Below are 13,193 nucleotides of genomic sequence, written 5' to 3'. Positions count from 1 at the left end.
GGATGAAATGCTGCATGTGGTTCTCCATTAGTGTCAATATTCTCTCAATGGAGGAGGCCATGTGCTCATAAAGCAGATACATAGCACCACTCATGTATTGAATAGACTCCTCCACCATATGTGCATGGGAATGAACAGCCTTTGGCAGATGTCCACACATTTCGCACTGTCACTCCAGCATCTGCCACTTTGCTGAAGACTCCCAAGGCTTGCCACCTGCAAGAATCTGAGTGTCACTGGGCAGTTCCTGTAACAGGGAGTGGCCACAACTGTCACGGCCTCTGTCAGCTGCTTGGGGGTGAGATCCAGAGCCACTTGTGTGTCCCAGACACCACCATCACTATCCCTCGGTATGTCCTGTTCCACTGATAGGACAGACCCAGCAGAGGTGGTGGCACAGTGGTATACAGTCGGGAGGGAGTAGCCCTGGGAGTTCTCAACATGGACTCTGGACCCCATGAAGTCTCAAGGCATCAGGTCAAACATGGGCAAGGAAACCTTCTGCTGATTACCACGCCCTCCCTCAGCTGATGTTGAACACCATTTGGAGGAAGCACGGAGGGTGGCAAGGGCGCAGAATGTACTCTGGGTGGGGGACTTCAATGTCCATCACTAAGGGTGGCACCGTAGCACCACTACTGACTGAGCTGGCCGAGTCCTAAAGGACATAGTTACTAGACTGGATCTGCGGCAGGTGATGAGGGAACCAACAAGAGGGAAGAACATACTTGACCTTATCCTCACCAATCTGCCTGCCACAGATGCATCTGGCCCAGAGGATACCCTCCATCTCATTGTGTGGCACTACCACCATGCTAAATGGAATAGATTTTGAACACATCTAGCAACTCAAGACTGGGCATCCATGAGACGCTGTGCGCCAACAGCGGCAGAACTGTACTCAAACACAATCTGCAACCTCATGGCCTGGCATATCTCCCATTCTACCATTACCACCAAACCAGGGGATAAACTCTAGTTCAATGAAGAGTGCAGGAGGGCATGCCAGGAGCAGCACCAGGCATACCTAAAAATGAGATGTCAGCCTGGTGAAGCTACAACACAGCACTACTTGTATGCCAAGCAGCATAAGCAGCAAGTGATAGACAGAGCTAGGCGATCCCACAACTAACGGATCAGATCTAAGCTCTGCAGTCATGCCTCATCCAGTTGTGAATGGTGGTGGACAACAAAACAACTCACTGGGGGAAGAGGCTCAATAAATATCCCCATACTCAATGATGGTGGAGCCCAGCACATCAGTGCAAAAGATAAGGCTGAAGCATTTGCTACAATCTTCAGCCAGAAGTGCCGAGTGGATGATTCACCTCCGCCTCCCCCAGAGGTCCCCAGCATCACAGATGCCAGTCTTCAGCCATTTCAATTCACTCCATGTGATATCGAGAAGCGGCTGAAGGCACTGGATACTGCAAAGGCTATGGACCCTGACAATATTCCGGCAACAGTACTGAAGACTCGTGCTCCAGAAATTGCTGCACCCCTAGCCAAGCTGTTCCAGTACAGCTACAACACTGGCATCTATCTGGCTATGTGGAAAATTGCCCATGTATGTCCTGTACACACAAAGCAGGACAAAGCCAAACCGGCCAATTGCCGCCCCATCAGTCTATTCTCGATCATCAGTAAAGTAATGCAAGGGGTCATCAACAGTACTATCAAGTGGTACTTGCTTAGAAATAACCTGCTCACTGACGCCCAGTTTGGGTTCTGCCAGGGCCACTCAGCTCCTGACCTCATTATAGCCTTAGTTCAAACATGGACAAAAGAGCTGAACTCCCAAGGTGAGATGAGAGTGACTGCCCTTGACATCAAGGCCGCATCGGACCAAGTGTGGCATCAAGGAGCTCTAGCAAAATTGGAGTCAATGGGAATCAGGGGGGAAAACTCCCCACTGGTTGGAATCATACCTAGCACAAAGGAAGATGGTTGTGGTTATTGGAGGTCAGTCATCTCAGTTCCAGGACATCGCTGCAGGAGTTCCTCGGGGTAGTGCCTTGGCCCAACCATCTTCAGCTGCTTCATCAATGACCTTCCTTCCATCATGAGGTCAGCAGTGGGGATGTTCACTGATGATTGCACAATGTTCAGCACCATTCGCGCCTCCTCAGATACTGAAGCAGTCCATGTCTAAATGCAGTAAGACCTGGACAATATCCAGGCTTGGGCTGACAAGTGGCAAGTAACATTCGCGCCACACAAGTGCCAGGCAATGACCATCTCCAACGAGAGAGAATCTAACCATCGTCCCTTGACATTCAATGGCATTACCATCACTGAATCCCCCACTGCCAATATCCTGGGGGTTACCATTGACCAGAAACTGAACTAGACTAGTCATATAAATACTGTAGCTACAAGAGCAGGTCAGATGCAAGGAAGGTGGCGAGTAACTCACCTCCTGACTCCCCAAAGCCTGTCCACCATCTACAAGGCGCAAGTCAGGAGTGTGATGGAATACTCTCCACTTGCCTGGATGAGTGCAGCTCCCACAACACTCAAGAAGCTTGACACCGTCCAGGACGAAGCAGCCCGCTTGATTGGCACCACATGCACAAACATTCACTCCCTCCACCACCAACGCACAGTAGCAGCAGTGTGTACCATCTACAAGATGCACCGCAGGAATTTACCAAGGCTCCTTAGACAGCACCTTCCAAACCCACGACCACTACCATCTAGAAGGCCAAGGGCAGCAAATAGATGGGAACACCACCACCTGGAAGTTCCCCTCCAAGCCAATCACCATCCCGACTTGGAAATATATCATTGTCCTTCACTGTCGCTGGGTCAAAATCCTGGAACCCCCTCCCTAACAGCACCGTGGGTGTACCTACACCACATGAACTGCAGCGGTTCAAGAAGGTAGCTCACCACCACCTTCTCAGGGGCAACTAAGAATGGGCAATAAATGCTGGCCCAGCCAGCAAAGCCCACATCCCGTGAATGAATAAAAAGAAAAAAATAGGTGAAAGCTCCCTGTGGAAGGTGAGCCAATGTCTTTATTAGTTTCTAGTCTTTGCACCAAGAGCTGAGGTCGTCCAGAGTTACAGGGAACGGCCACTGTCACTCTTCCTGGCCGTTTCTCAGTCTGGATCCTGACAGTGTAATATGTTAACAACGTGGGGAGTGAGGTGCAGTGGGGGAGGTTTTGTACCTGTCAAGGTTAACTGTGAGGGAACAATCTGACCTATGGGCCCTGATCAAATTGGAGGTAGTGAGAGTGAAGCTCAGTTGTTTTACATTTGCCACTGGTGGGGTCATGCTACATTATAAGTTAATGATAACAAATTGAGAGATTTTATGGTTGTGCAAGGTTTACAATCTAGAGACCCTGGTTATTCAGAAGCATGCTGGGTAAGATAAAGCAGAAAAAGAAAGCTTATGGCAGTCACAAAAAGCTTAATACTGTAGAAAGCCTAGAGGAGTATCTGAAGTACAGGGATGAAGTAAAGAGAGGATGAGAAAAATATTGGCAGGTAAAATCAAAGAAAACCCAAAGATATTTTGCCAGTACGTTAAAAACAAGAGAATAACTAAGGAAAGGTTACAGCCTATCAGAGATGTACATGGTAACTTGTGTGTTGATGCTGAAGATGTGAGCAGCTGGTTCTCAATGAGTACTTTCTCTCTGTTTTCACTAAGGAGAGGGAAGATGCAGTCATTTTAATTAAAGAGGAGTGTGAATTATTAGATACAATAAGCACAATGAGAGAGGAAGTACTGGAGGGACTGACATCCTTGAAGGTGGATAAATCACCAGAGCCAGATGGACTGTATCCCAGGTTATTAAAGGAAGCCAGGGAGGAAATAGCAGATGCTCTGAGGATTAATTTCCAATCGTTAATAGATACAGGTGAGGTACCAGAGGATTAGAGGTCTGCGAACGTTGTTCCAATATTTAAGAAGGATGCAGAGATAGGCCAGAAAATTATAGGCCAGTCAGTCTGACTTCGGTGGTGGACAAATTATTGGAATCAATTCTGAGAGACAGGATAAACTGTCACTTAGAAAGGCACGGGTTGATCAGGGATAGTCAGCATGGTTTTGTTAGGGGAAGATCGTATCTTACTAACGTAATAACATTTTTTGTGCAAGCAACAAGGAGGATTGATGACGATAGTGCAGTGGATGTTGTCCACGTGGATCTTATTAAGGAATTTGACAAGGTCCCACATGGTGGACTGGTCAAAAAGTGAGATCCTTTGGGATACAGGGGAAGGTGGTGAGTTGGATCCAAAATTGGCTCAGTGACAGGAAACAAAGGGTAATGGTCAATGGATGTTTTTGTGAATGGCAAGTGGTTTCCAGTGGTGTTCCACAGGGCTCAGTGTTGGGGCTTTGCTGTTTGTTGTATACACGAATGACTTAGACTTAAATGTGGGAGGCATAATTGGGAAATTTGCAGATTTTACAAAAATTGGCCATGTAGTTGATAGTGAAGAGGATAACTGTTGCCTCCAGAATGATATCGATGGTTTGGCTGAGTGGGCGGAAAAATGGCAAATGGAATTCAATCCAGAAAAGTGTGAGGTAATACATTTACGAATACTCAATAAACGGGAAGATATTGAGAGGATTGAGGAAGTGAGACACCTTGGAGTGCATGCCCACAGGTTCTTGAAGGTGGCAGAACAGGTGGATAAGGTGGTAAAGAAAGCATAAGGAATGCTTTCCTTTATTCGATGAGGTATTGAATACAAAAGCAGGGATGTAATGATGGAACTGTATAAAATGCTGGTTACGCCACAGCTGGAATTTTGTGTTTAGTTCTGGCCACCACATTATGGGAAGGAGGTAATTGCTCTGGAGAGGGTACAGAGGAGATTTACAAGAATGTTGTCGGGCTTGAAAATTGCAGCTGTGAGGAAAGATTGGATAAGCTGGGATTGTTTTCCTTATAACAGAGGAGGCTGAGGGGTGACCTAATTGAGGTGTACAAAATTATGAGGGACCTAGATAGGGTAGACAGGAAAGACATGTTTTCCCCTAGCTGAGGGGTCAATTTCCAGGGGACATAGATTTAAGGTGATTGGTAGAAGGATTAAAGTGGACATGAGGAAAAACTTTTTCACCCAGAGAGTGGTGGATGTCTGGAATTCACTGCCTGAATTAGTGGTTGAGGCAGAAAAGCTGAAGTCATGTAAAAGGTATCTGGATCTGCATCTGAAGTGCTGTAACCTTAAAGGCTATGGACCAGATGCTGGAAAGTGGGATTAAAATAAAACAGCTAGTTTCATTTTTTTCTCTTTTTTTTGACTGCTGCAGACACAATGGGCTGAATGGTCTCTTTCTGCGCCATAACTTTTCTATTGTTCTATGGTGTGATATAGCACTGTCTGATCAGGTATGGCTTCTCTGCTGAGGTTTCATGTAGTTCTGCTGCCTTCAATATTGCCTCATCTATTACTGGACCTGCAGGATAGATAACAGTGATATTAGAGTGTCCCGCTTTCTGCCAACTCCTTCTGCCTGTCCTTCATCTGAAGCTTCTGGTGTTCAATACTGGCTACAGGTGTGCCATAATTAGTACTCTTCAGAAGGTTTCATGGCTGCTTGCATGAAGTTACTCCTCTTTACGGACTCCACACGCATCACACCTTCAGCAACCGGGTACCCTGCTGAAACCTCCCCTAGCTCCATTGTCTCCTCCCCCATTGGCATCTGTACTGCAAGCAATGACAATCCGCCTCCAGTGTGCTTCTGCCCTCTGGCATTATGAGCATCCTCTCCTGCAAACACAATGCCACTTGACTTGCATAGCCCAGCTTCGCTCGTCAGTCTGAGCTCGATTCAAGATCCAGCATGCACCACTGGGAAGTCTACTGTGAGCAGCCATTCAGTATTGATAATTTAAAGATCAACTCTGACTGAACTGGGACATCTACAATGAAGCTGCTATGCATTTCACTGTGAGCACAGGTCCCTGATAATGCCCAATGCAAGTATAGACAACCTCTTATTTCATTGATGCGTTTGTGACATCCAGGGATGCAAGCTTTCTATTATTAATTCTATTCACCCTGACAGACCACACCAGGTCATTGAATCGCAAGCAGCAAACCCACATTTATGTGACCAGTCCACAGCTGCTGTCTCCCTCTACAACCTCCAGCCATGCCTTCTTGTGAGGCTTGCTGGCCTCCTTTCTCCCATTGCCTGAGAGGAGCACCTTTCTCTGTGCACTTGCTGCCTGAAGAAGCACCTCCAGAGAGGCATTGCTAAATATTGAAGCCACCCTTCCTCTAAATCCAGTCACCCTGTCACAGCCTCCCTTGGTTTGTATCCCCCTTTCAGTTTCCTCTATGTGAGACACCTTTATTGCAAATGCTGCTTTCCCTTTAAATATAGCACCTCCATTTAAGCTGCTGGGACTTAACCACCCACCCTGCCCCCCGCAGACCTCCGGGCCATTAATTGGACGCTGCCGGCAAAATCCACAATTATGACCTGCTACCATGCGGCCAACAGTACTTCCTGTGTTTTGGTAAAATTCAGCCCCATGACTTCAAATCCTACCATGGAAAGTTGTACCTTGTTAATGCAGCACTATCTAAGGTAAATACTTGGGATTTTCATGGTCTTTGCTATTCAACTGACTTCCACTGAAATTTCACATTTGATGGATGCAGCTTCCTGAGCTGCAAGCTTGCTGTTGATTACTGAAGTGGCATTGTCCATGGGTTTTGTTGCTTGTGGACTTCATTGAGCAGAATTTTTGATTCCCGTTGGAGGCAGGACTGGAGACGGAAGGCCCTAAATTGGTGTTGCTGTGTCCCAGGCTGCCGGCATGTTCCTGCCTCAGAGTGATTGGAATTTTCCAGATGATTTCCTGGCCCATTGCTGAGGCCAAAACACAGCCAGGGATGAATTGGAGTGGCCAGTGCTCCATCCCACTAAGGATTCCCCCATAGCCGCCATGGCCGTTGGACCACTGCTGCAGCCACTGGCTGTCCTGTGGAGTTGCCCCTTCATGATGATAGTCTGGCAGCTGTGGCCTTTTTAAATTGAAATTTTTTCACCTCCCTCCAGAGGGTGCTTCCAATGTAAGGCACCCTATCTCACATGCATTAGCAGCTCCAACCTTAGATGGTGGTGCTGCTTTTGTGTCATTGCTGGAGATCCTCCTAGTTGCCCTCTAATCTCCAGAGTCTGCCTGCCATCCTTAATTGGATGGTGAGTGTGCTCCCTGACTGCTAATTGACCACCCAGACTGAAATGGTGTCAGGTATCTGATGTCAATGAGATGTGAGTGTGGATCAGGAAATTCACCTGATGTCAGAGTGCTGATCTCAGATCAAAAACTCTGCCTATAGTGTCACTATAGAGAGTTATGAAGCCATGCTTTACTAAAAAAAAATGACTTTGATGTATTTACTGGCTCGAAGTCACTAGGTTTTAAAGAACTAAAACAGCAAGCTGTTAAGATGACTGCCAAGGTTCAGGTGACTTTAGTAATTTCTGCAGACTCAAAATTATCTCAGGTCTCCGTTCCTTTCCTTGGATGGGCATGCTGAGACAAAACCATCTGTGGAACCCACGTGTCCTGTTGTCAATGGACTTACCAAAACTCAAAATCCATGGACTCAGTGACCTAAATTTTCCAGCCCTGCCCGCCACTGGAAGCTTCATGGGTGGGATGGTAAATTTGATGGCCCAGAGAAAGATCCGTTGACTTCAGGTGGGAATTTCCTGCCCACTGTCTCTGAACTTGAAACTTAAGAAAGAGAGCTGTAGAGAAACCAGTTCATCATAAATAGGTATGAATAGCCACCGTCCATTTCCAAATGTAACTTTGAATTATTTATGTGGACTCCAAGTACAAGGGAGAAACAAATCAGTCTGAATATAAACAGCACAGAGGATCCATGTGCAGGTCTCTCTCCCTGTTTTCCTCTCCACTTATTTTTACAAGTTTGAATCCTGTCTGCTGTTTTTGACTATCCATATGCCACAGGCAGAGATTTTTTAAAGAACTCAGCCCACTAGCTGTTGTCTCCAGAAAAACAGCTAAATCATCCATCTACATCTTTAAACCACCTCAGTGTTAAAACCAGAAGAACCACAAAGCTCAGCATGGATATCCCTTAATCTACTTATATATGTGTGTGTGTGTATGTGTCTGTGTGTGTGTGTGTGTGTGTAAAAGTTGGCATGTTTTTATTATTTTTCTTAGATGGGGTTAAGCAAATAAAAACTTTTTTTTTCAAAAAACTCAAAACCTGTCTGTTTGTGTCTTTTACAGTCACAGCTTGTAAACAGTAGCATACTCTCTGAATTGGCAGGCACATCCTTTTAAAAAAAAAACTGTTGCTGTCAAACGAGGAGTGGGAAAAGGAAACCATTCCACCTCTCCTCACCTGATCTTTTCCATTTCTGGATTTGAATTGAGGGTGGCTAAAACAAGCACAAATATCTTTTTGGTAATACCAGAAAATAAAGAAGCTACCAGCTTGAAAATTAAAATTTATCAATATTAGTGCATACATTAAATTTTAGCACTTAACAACCTATTTATAGTTTAACTTGTATTCTGTTACTTCCCTTTATCCAGAATGCCAGCTAATGATTCTTCTAGATCTGGCTCAAACCTGTCAAAGTTTTCGACGGCAGTCAGTAATGGATAGATCAAAAAGGTAATGCTTAATGCGTTTGAAAATTTCACACGGTAAAAAAGCTGTCTACATTTTTTAAGCATGCTTAGAATTTGACTAATGTATGTAATTTGAATTTTTTATGCATTGCTCTCTTTTTTTAATTCAAGTGAGCTGGAGACTTGGCAACTATTTTTCCCCATTAGAAACACTGCACCAATTGGAATAGTAGTTATAATTAAACTTTCAGCCAGGCAACCCTGTTTACACCAGCTGCCTGAAATTTGACGACTTCTACCCAAGGCAGAATGAGAACACAATAAATAGGAGTAGGAGTAGACCATTCGGCCCCTTGCACCTATTTCACCATTCAATACGATCATTGCTGATCTTCTACCTCATTTTTCCACCCACTCCCCATATCCTTTGATTCCATGAGAGACCAAAAATTTATTGATCTCAGTCTTGAATACACTTAACAATGAGCATCCACAACCCACTTCTACATGCCACCCCAAGCTCTCCATAATCCTGAACCAGTTTTCCAGTTTGGATCTTTTAATTATGTCAGATGGACTGCAGGTAGCAAGTTTACCACAGACAAATTCTGTCACAGCTTATCAGGGAATTGCCAAAAGCTGTTAAGGTGGGGCAGAAGCACCGCAAAGATCTTCAGTAAAATTTAGTCATGGAATGGCTGGTCGACTTTCCTGCTGGGGCAGGGAAAGGAAGATTCCTGTTGTCAGTGATAGAGTGGTGGATATTAAGGCCATATCATAATTGCATTATAATATTAATATTCAGTAATAACTTACCACTAAGATTGCCATCAAAGCATCACCCAACACTTGTTTGGACAGATAAGAAGAACGAATTGTGAACAGTGTCATTATGTAAATGTTTTTTAATTTCATTTTTCTTGTGTGTTTTTGTAGTATAATGCAGTTGTCAACAGAGGGGCAAATGGATGCAGCAATACTCCTAAGCCTGACTGGAGTTCGTTCCATTATGATTAACCAGTGGCACAGTACACTTCAAGACAATGCTATAAAGTTTAAGAAATTGTCAAAAAGTAAGGCTTCAGTGCTTTACATAACCCTTTAATATTCCCCTTTTTAAGCAGAGCTGGGATTCTGCTTCCACATTCTAACTATACCCTATATAAAGATTTTCTTCCTAACATCTCCTTTAATTCTTGTCGATATTATATTTAACAACTTATTACCATATTTCCAACCTGTATTTACCTTATAACACTTCAGGATTTTGAACAATTCTTATCAGGTCTTGTCAATATTCTTAGCTCTAGTGAAAAAAAACACTAATTTTTCAAGAATTTCTTCAGAACTATAACTCCCCATTAGTAAGATAGCTACAGTGAAGCTTTTCCATTGCTTTTGTGCCCTTCCTATAATGGGGTGTTCATATTGTACATACTCCTTTTATAAAATATCATTGTTAGAATTACTTTCACAGTAGTTGCAGGCCAAGAGAAACATGTACATACCTTTGGCATTGGTCATTGCTGTTCTGTGTGGGCTCGTGAACAGCTGGGGGCAAGAACAGGCAATTTGGCTCATGGACACTTGTCCTTTTAGTATCCCAATTCTCCCAGCTCATTCAGCTGCATAATGGCCCATATGTTTTTGTCTCTACTTCATTTTTTGATTCAAGTTCCAAATGCCTGTTGTAAATCTACTTATCACTGATTTCAACTTTTGTCAACTGATCCCACTAGACTGAGTTATATTGCTATTTTCAGCTGATTGTATTTCCTATTCCTGTACCCTTCATGCAACCAAGTTGAACCATCTAAAAGGACTCCATTAGGGTCCATATTGAGCACTGGTACACCTTAATCACTTGAGGTTCAATGACATTTTCTTCCAAAGTCTCACACAAAATGGGCATAGGCACTTTCAATTCAACGTCTGGTGGGCATGAATACATCCTGTACCTGACTTGGGAATATTTCTTTCTAAATTTGGATGGCATAAATGGAAAATTTTCCATTACTAAGCACTGTCCTCTTGACCTGTACAATTCATCAAAAGCTATAAGTGTGAATGAACAAAGAGCTAAACTTTTAGCCAACGTCATCACACCAGGAAGCAATATGGATGGCGAGCAGAGAGCAAAATGAGAGCCCCGCTCGGCATGTGATTAAGGCCAATTGAGCCAATTAAGAATGCAATGCGCTGCAATTTAACGTGGCCCATCGCCATTTTACAGGTCACACATGGGCCACAAAGTGGGTTGGAGGGTAAGCAGCTTCCAATCTGCAGCAGCTCATCATCAGATAATGGGATCATCAGTACTAGGGCTGAAGTAGTGGAGAGAGCAGCAGAAGTTGCTATGAGAGGTGAGGGGGCAGTAAGCTCAGCTCAATCTGAGCTTTGGTGATAAAGAGCATCTTGGAGGGTCTCTGAGGGAAGAGATTTGCCAGTGCTTAAGCAATCATCAGCCAGTGGGAAGGTGCCAATACAGGAGTGGTAGTGCGCTGGGGCTATGGACATCGTCCACTTGGGTGCAGGTCCTTTTAGTGAAGAGGAGAACCAGAGAAGGAGGGAGAGGCAGGAAAGTAGTCAGGTCCAGCAGCGTCCTGCTGGCCAAGCACAGATGCGGCCTGGTGATGGCAAGGGATCAGAGGGCTACAGAGTGCCCCAAGTGCAAGGACGTGCCAGGAAATGAGGCCATCCAACAGGCAGGGTCTATGAGCAGCGTTCAGACTAGCTGCAGATGTCAGAGTGTCAGTGTCTCTGGCATCTGCGTCTCTCCCAAGAGACCATGACAACTCTCCATGACATGGTGGCAGGGAAGATCAGCTCCAATTGCGTGGGTGAGCACTCACTGCTGGTGACTCTCAAGGTCACAATGGCCCTGAATTTGCATGCCTCGGGTTCATTCCAGATACAACTGGAGACATGTGCAGAATCTCCCAGGCATCAGCAACAATAACATCAAACTTACAACAGATGAGGACAGTCAGACCAAGAGAGCCATAGGCTAAGGGCCCATGGCTGGATTCCCCAAGTCCAAGAAATCATTAACTGTGCGCATGTGGCCATCAGGGCTTCCATAGGCCAGCCAGAGGCTTTCATAAACTGCAAGGGATTTCACTCTCTTAATACGAACAAATGACTTGGAAGCAGAAGTAGGCCATTCGGCCCCTCGAGGCTGCTTCGCCATTCAATAATAATGGCTGATATGATTGTGGCCTCAACTCCACATTCTGCCTACTCCCAATAAACTTTGTCTCCCTTATTAGTCAAGAATCTAGCTACCTCTGCCTTAAAAATATTTATTGACCTTGTCTCCACTGCTCTCTGAAAGAAACATTTCTTTTCATCGCCTCCTTAAATGGGAGACCCCTTATTTTTAAATTGTGTCCACAAGGGGAAACATCCTTTCAGCATCCACCCTATCAAGTCCCCTCAGGATCTTATATGTTTCAATAAGATCATCTCTCAATTTTTTAAACTCCAATGGATAAAGGCCCAGCCTGTCCAACCTTTCCTCATAAGATAAGCACCCCCATCCTGGATATCAGTAGAGTGAACCTTCTTTTAACTGCTTCTAACAAATGTATATCCTTTTTAAATAAGGAGACTAAAAACTGTACTCTAGATGTGGTCTCACCAATGTCTTGTATAAGTGTAGCAAAATATCCTTACTTTTAAATTCCATTCCCCTTGCAATAAACGACAACATTCCATTTGCCTTCTGAGTTGCTTGCTGAATCTGCATACTAACTTTTCCTGATTCATGTACCAGGACATCCAGATCCCTCTGTACCTCAGAGTTCTGCAACGTCTCTCCATTTAAATAATATACTGCTTTTCTATTTTTGCTAAAGTGTACAAGTTTACCTTCTCCCGCATTATATTCCATCTGCCAAATTTTTGCCCACTTAATTAACCTATCTATGTCCCTTTGCAGACTACTTATGTCCTCTTCAAAACTTACTTTCCTACCTATCTTTGTCTTTTCAGCAAATTTGGCAACCATATATTCGGTCCCTTCATTCAAGTCATTGATATAAATTGTAAATAGTTGAGCCCCCAACACTGATCCCTGTGGCACTCTATCTGTCACATCTTGCCAACCCAAAAAGGACCCATTTATCCATACACTTTGCTTCTTGTTAGGTAACCAATCCTCTATCCATGCTAATATGTTACCCCCCTACACCATGAGCTCTTATTTAGTATCCTTTGATGTGGCACCTTGTCAAATGCCTTCTGGAAATCTCAGTACAGCAGATGCATATATCTTTATCCACATTGTTTGTTACTTCTCAAAGAACTCCAATAAATTAGTCAAACATGATTCCCCTTTCACAAAACCATGTTGACTCTGCTTGATTGAATTGAGATTTTCTAAGTACCCCGCTGTAACCTCCTTGATAATAGATTCCAGCAATTTCTTTATGACAGATGTTAAGCCAACTGGCTTATAGTTTCCAGCTTTCTGGCTCCTTCCTTTCTTGAATACAGGAGTCACATTTGCTATTTTCCAATCTGATGGGACCTTTCCGGAATCTAGGGAATTTTGGAAAATTAAAACCAATGCACCTACTAT

The sequence above is a fragment of the Cetorhinus maximus genome, chromosome 20 (assembly GCF_964194155.1).
Source record: "Cetorhinus maximus chromosome 20, sCetMax3.hap1.1, whole genome shotgun sequence".
Taxonomy (NCBI): Eukaryota; Metazoa; Chordata; class Chondrichthyes; order Lamniformes; family Cetorhinidae; genus Cetorhinus; species Cetorhinus maximus.
Note: the sequence above shows the minus strand (reverse complement) of the source record.